Raw genomic sequence first — 6722 nt, 5'->3', positions numbered from 1 at the left:
CAGTACACGCTTTGGAAAAATTGTGTTGATAGACTTGCTTGACACAGAGTTGCCACAAACATTCAATTTGTAAAAAAGAAAAAAAGTAGAATCTGCAAAACATTACAAAATGAAGTATGTCTGTAGTGTTATGTCCACAAACTGTGGACAAGGGTTCCCTTTTCTCCATACCCTCACCAACATTTGTTATCACTTTCCTTTTTGATAATAGTCATCATAACAGGTGTGAAGTGATACTTTATGGTAGTTTTAATTTACATTATATTTTTACTTTTAGTCCCCATGTGTTCACTTCTAATATATAGAAGTATAATTAGTTTTTGTATGTTTATTTTGTGTCTTGTGAACTTGCTGAACTCATTTACTCTAGAAGTTTTTTTGTATATTCTCAGGATTTCATATGTAGACAGTCTTACCATCTGTAAATAGGAACAGTTTTGTTTCCTTTTTTCCAATCTGTATGCCTTTTATTTCTTTTTCTTTTTCTTGTCTTATTGCTCTAGCTAGCACTTGCAGCACTACGTTGAATTAGAGTAGTGCATGTGGACATTCTTGCCTTGTCCCTAATCTTAGGTGGAAAGTGTTCGATGCTTGTAAATGGTATAAATATACCAATCAAATGGCAGAGATTGGCAAAGTGGATTTTAAAAAAATCACCCCAATCTATCCTATGTAGAAGAAACTTGCTTTAAATATAAAGATATAGGCAAGTTGGCAATAAAAAGAGAAAGATAAAGTGGACTTTCAAGCAAAGAAAATTATCAGAGACAGATAAAGACATTATATAATGATCAAAAGGTCAATGCATCAAGAAGACATAATAGTTCACTCTTCTTTAGTTTCCAAGTCTCTGGAGATTTTCTTATCTTTCTGTTATTGATTTCTAGTTTGATTCTTTTGTGATCAGAGGACATACTCTGTATGATTTCAACTGTTTTAAATTTATTGGGCTGGTGTGTGTGTGTTTATGACCCAGGGTATGTTCTATCTTGGTATATGTTCTGTAGGCGCATGTAAAGAATGTGCATTCTGCTGTTGATGGGTGGTGTTGCTACTATCCTATAGGGTGAAGTCCTGGCCCCTTTTCAGCTTTGTCTGACATCACCCTGGCTTGAGGTGGGGGTGGAGAGTAGAGCTGGGGTCTTGTTGCAGTTCGTAAAGATGAAAGTCTAGGCTCCCCTCTTGGCCTTTTCTGGTGTGAGTGAGCCATAGTTTTTTCTGTGGTGTTTGTAGGCGAGTGGTTATTGTTTAAAATAACCAGTCCTACTTGGATGCCCTTTCCTGGCCCTTTGGCTAGAGAAAGTAGGCTTTGATTGAGGCTTTCTTTTGTCTGTGCCCATTGGCATTCCCAGTTGCCAGTTTCTTCAGCTCCAAGTCTGGGATTTATGAGGTAAGAAGAAAACCCAGGGAACTCACCACCGTGTCATTCTTTGGGTCCCAAGTTCTCCAGCTGATTTGGCCTGTTCTTTCTACCTTTCAGGTAGAAAGGGTTTCCTGCTATTTGTTTTATACAGAATGTTCAGGGTGTTTTAGAAGTACTTAGCAGAAGGAATAGGGGACAGCATGTCTACCCCATGCTCTGGGAAGTAGAAGTCAGCCTTTCATGGTTTGACAAATGCTGTTAACATAGAAAGACACATGATGCTCTAGATCTCTTCTGATTGATTGTCCAATTCTTTCTTTTTCTTAAAAAGAGTCCCCAAATTAGGCCAAATAATAACTTCCTTTTGGGAGAGGCTTTACATGAATGAGGCTGGGAAGTTGCTTGGGTTACTGTGAGTTTGTTAGACTCCACCCCCTACCCTTCTTTTTCCAGAAAGTAAAACTTGGACTTCCTGTATTTATCTAAAGCAGTTTGTTCTTGGAGTATGTTTTGTGTCCAGAGTGCCAAATATCTTCTGGAACTGAGGTCTGGACACAGATTAAGGATAAAGTTAAGGCTACTTAGGTGAAGCAGCCATACCACGTGGAAGCCAGAGTTGGAATGTGAGTGGTCTCAACCAGGAGAAAGACCTTGTATTAATTTGTTAGGGTTGCCACAACAAAGTACCATGGACTGGGTGGCTTAAATAGCAGGAATTTATTTTCTCACAGTTCTGGAGGCTAGAAGTTCAAGATTAAGGTCTCAGCAGGATTCGTTTCTTCAGAGGCCTCTCTCCTTGGCTTGTAGATGGTCATCTTCTTCCTGCATCTTTATGTGGTCCTTCCCCTGGGGCCTGATCTCCTCTTTTTATAAGGACACCAGTTAGATTGAATTAGAGCCCACCCAAATGACCTCATTTTAACTTAGTTACGTCTTTGAGACCCTGTCTCCAAATACTGTCACATTCTGAGGTACTAAGAGTTAGGACCTCAACGTGTAAATTTGGAGAGACATGATGAAGAAATCAGGAAAATGAGAGATGGAGGCAAAAAGGGTAGAATAAGCCCCACGTTGAGAGACTTCAGGATGGGCCAGGTCAGCAGAGGAAGTTCTACGAATTTTGCTGGATGGTTTTTCCACCTGTCCCTGATGAGATGTTTAATCCTGTTTCTCTTCCAAAGGGTCCTGGCCTTGCCTAATTCAACTTCTAATTTTTGTTTTTTAAACCACAAAGGATAGTTAAGTGACTGGGGAAATTTTCCCAGACACTCAATGTATGTCAAATATATTTTAATTTTAATTTTTTTATTGTGATATACAAGTACATAAACTACACCAATCTAAAGTGTGTTGCTCACTGTTTAAACATGTGTACATATTTGTAACCACCATCTGGATCAAGGCATCACAAGTTCAGCACTCCAGAAAGTTCCTCATACTCTTTCCAGTCAATCCCTGCCTCTCCACCTGGAAGGAACCACTCCAGACATGTGCTCCTGACCTTCATATAAGTGAAATAATAAAAGACGTGTTCTTTTATGACTGGCTTCTATTCTTCTATTGTGAGACTCATCCGTGTTGTATTAGAAGTGTGTTGCCTTTATTGCCAAGTATTATCTTATTATGTGGATATAGCATGAGCTATTTATTCATTCTTTTGTTGACAGACATGTGGGCTATTTCCAATTTGGGGCTATTTTGCATAAAGCTGTATGAACATTCTCGCACATGTCTTTTGGCGGATCTATGCACAATTTGCTTTCAGGTACATAAACCTAGGAGTGAGATTGCTGGGTCATTTCAAAGCTACCCATTAAATTAAATTTGATAAACATATACATGAATTTAAGTCACTTCTTCCTTTTGTTAGGTTATTTTTAGCATCAATGCTGTGAACTCCAATCATGACTTTCATATAACTTTGCAACAGCTAGTTAGGTCATAAATTTAATTGAAGATGCAATAAACTATTTTAAAAATGCCCACTTAAAAATGTACTGGTTGACATTTTACATTAGCAGTAAGATGCAATAAGGTGGGAGCTATTAAAAACAAAATAGCAGATGTGTCTTGAGACCTTTTGTGGGGTGTCACCAATCAAAATACAACAGTTTTTTTGCTACCGGCTTTATGGAAGGAAGAGATAAAGTACAAACTGCCCAGTAATGGTGTGAATCATACAAATTCTCTTCCTTCCTTTCCCTAGGGGACTGTTGACTTTTTGGCTATATGAGAGAAACAGAATTGATCATGTATGATCAGAATGACCCTTGATCATCAGGAGTTCAGAGCTGCTGAGTGATTTTTAGACTGAGGTGAAGTCGAGGCTCAGAGAGGGAAGGTTTTAGAAAGCTGCTCCAGACACCAAGTAGCTGTGTTGGTTCCTGAGCTGCCCAGGGGAAAAATACACACATCAGTGACGACAGGATTGAGCTCCTCTGGATTTTCATCAACCCTTCTATTGCCTGGACTACAGGCTCCCAATGGTGTGCCCAGACTTGAGTTCCTTGTTCTCAGTACGGCCTGGTGGGGTCTGGGGTTTCCAGAGCTTCCTGGCCTATTGTTTCTGGCTGTGAGCGGCCTTGCTTATTTACCTTGTTCCCCAGCGTGTGGTTCAAATACAATCATGTTCCCCGTGCACCATGACAATAGAGAGGATGGGAAGCACTGTATTGGACCATGCTCCCTAAAGTTAAGTTGTACAATGCACCCCACACTTTCTGAGAGAACTTAAGTTTCATTGATTCCTGTTTCCAGAGGCTCGACACACAGAATCTTCCTTCCTGTTCCATCTTTTTTCTTCAGTTCCCCACAGGAAATAGCTTTTGTAAACAGGTATGGTATAGACAAGCCATTTGCTTATTTCCCTTTCAGGCCAAGCAGTCCCAAGAGAACTGTGAGACCTGGGGTAGACATGCAGGATGTCTACCTGGGAGGACATGAAAGAACTGGATATCTTGTGGCCATTTGCTGGGAAATGGCGAAGACCACTATAGACATGGAAGTCCTCTTCTGTGGATGTGCACTGCCCCAATCCATAGAACAAAGAGTGATGACCAGAAAGGGGTATGGGGTCTCCTAATGCTGGTGAGGAGTGAGGGATGGGTAAGGAGACCTGAGCCCACAGGATCAGCAGGTTGCTACCTCTCCTTCTAGAGACAGAACACAAGGGCCCCTGTGGAAATCTTTGCTTGATGGGGGTCAGTTTGGGGGGCAGTACACAGACGCTTTCTGCTCCAGTGCCTTTTGCTAATGTCGTTGGGGCAGTGAGGGTCTGTGTACTGCCCCCTGTGTGATTATGAAATGATTATGAAATCTAAGTCATTTTTTAATGAGAGAGATATGGAAGCACTGATTATAGTTTTTGATGAGTGCAAGGTAAGTGACCACCAACAGGAGCTGATGTGACTCTTGCAAGGAGCAAGGCAACTCGGCATTTTGAACCTTTTCTGCCTAACTGTAGTGTAGACCTAGGTATGATTTCTCCTAGCTCTTATAGAATATCTAAGCTAGATAAGGGATCCCCTGTTTCTGCCATTGTGGATACCAGCCGTCTGGGGGAGCTATGGCTGTTACATAATCATCAGAGACCCTAGTCTGGGTCACTAGCAGGTTCCAGGGAAATTTCTTCTGTAGCACCCAGCCCCTGGGGTTCTGGCCTGATCCGAGGTTCCCTGAGATATCGTGTCTACTCTGACCTCTCCTCTCCACCCCTGCCCCACCCTTGATGTAGGTATCTAAGGAACTTAGGACAATTTGGAACTTTCAGGGCTCAGCACAGTGTGACTGGAAAGACAATAGGGTTTGGAATCAGACAGACCCGTGCTGGCATACAGTCTTTTTATTCACATTTTCTAAACCTGTGTCCTCATCTCCCAAATGGAAAAGATAACAGGATTCATTTCCTAGGTTCTCATGAGGCATGAGGGAGAAAGTGTGTCTAAAGCACCTGGCACACAGTAGGCTTTTCAATGATCTCCTGTTCCCATGTCATGGTTTCTCTGTGCCCTCAAAAGAGCATGGGACTGAGGGTGTGTGAAAGCTCTGCTTCAGCAACTCAAAATGAAGGGCATCTCAGAGCTAACCCAGGACCCACATTCTGAACCATTGGCAAGTGGAGCAGCTACCCAGGGAAGCTCCAGGTTGGCCCAATAATAGACTGAATCTGATGAAATTAGAATGGAGCCAGGCCAGCTAGAGAGAAGACAGTAACTAGAAAGTCAGCAGCCTGTCATGAAAACTAAATGGCCCCATCTAGGACAGTAAATAACAATCTGGAGACTCGGGGTAGTATGAAATATCTTTCCATCTATGCAAGCAATTTACTTCTTGACAGGATCAACATTTTCACGTCTCCACTAATGCTAGCAACTGCCACTAAGAAAAATTAAACCTCATGGTTCTTTGAAGCCATTGTTTAGGTTTCTGTTACTTAGAGCTGAATATAAACACAAACCAACCCAAGATGGGGGTGATGGTAAAGAAGGTTCTAGAAATGGAGTAGCAAAATCAATCAAAGAACCAAAGATGTGAGAATGAAAACTTGGTTGGAAGAGATGCATCACTTGGCAATCTGCATTTTGTGGGGAGACAGAGCTTTTATGAACATCCAGAACTCATTTGCATACATCCCTGGGCCAAATAGGTATCTCAGGGAAAGAGAAGTCACAAGTAGCCTGATTGAGTGGCCAGTGCAAGTCCTATGTGCAAATTAACACTTTGGGCATATCAGGCTATTGATAATGATCTTTATTTGCCTGACTTGCCCATCCAGGCTGGATCACACCTAGGGGCACATAGTATTGCCAGTTTCCTAATATAATCTAATTTTAAACATATTACCATCATTCTGGATGTAACAACATGCTCTTAGTTTTCCTTTCATAATATCCCGGATGGAGTCCACTTGCCTTCCTGGAACCAAGCCCCCGTCGGGCAATGGAAAAACCAAAGCTTGAAGCCACAGCCATCTGCTTAACCCAGCACCACTAAGCAGTTGGAAGACCTTGACCAAGCCACTTAAATACCCTGTGCTTCAGGTTTCTCATCTGTCAAAAGACAACAGCCTCCTGACTTCAGTGGATTGTCATAGAGCATGGCGGAAAGGGCTTAACACAAGGCTGATCACGCTGCAGGCAAAGAACTAATGAGTGGTACCTAGTCCCTGCCTTGCCAACTCCCCTGTCTCCCCTCGCTGCTCATACTAAATTGGCTCTGAGTTTTACCTGCTCTTTTAAGTCTGACATCAAATCAGGAATTCTCCACTTTGAAACACTTCCATATGTGGACTCTGCCCGTGCTAGAACCTGAGATTGCTTTCCGTGAATCAAGTGATGAGTTTGGCCCTTTCCTCTCTGCT

This window comes from Macaca mulatta, chromosome 4 (genome assembly GCF_049350105.2).
Source record: "Macaca mulatta isolate MMU2019108-1 chromosome 4, T2T-MMU8v2.0, whole genome shotgun sequence".
Lineage (NCBI taxonomy): Eukaryota > Metazoa > Chordata > Mammalia > Primates > Cercopithecidae > Macaca > Macaca mulatta.
The sequence above is the reverse complement of the archived record's forward strand: the minus strand, read 5'-3'. Positions refer to the sequence as shown.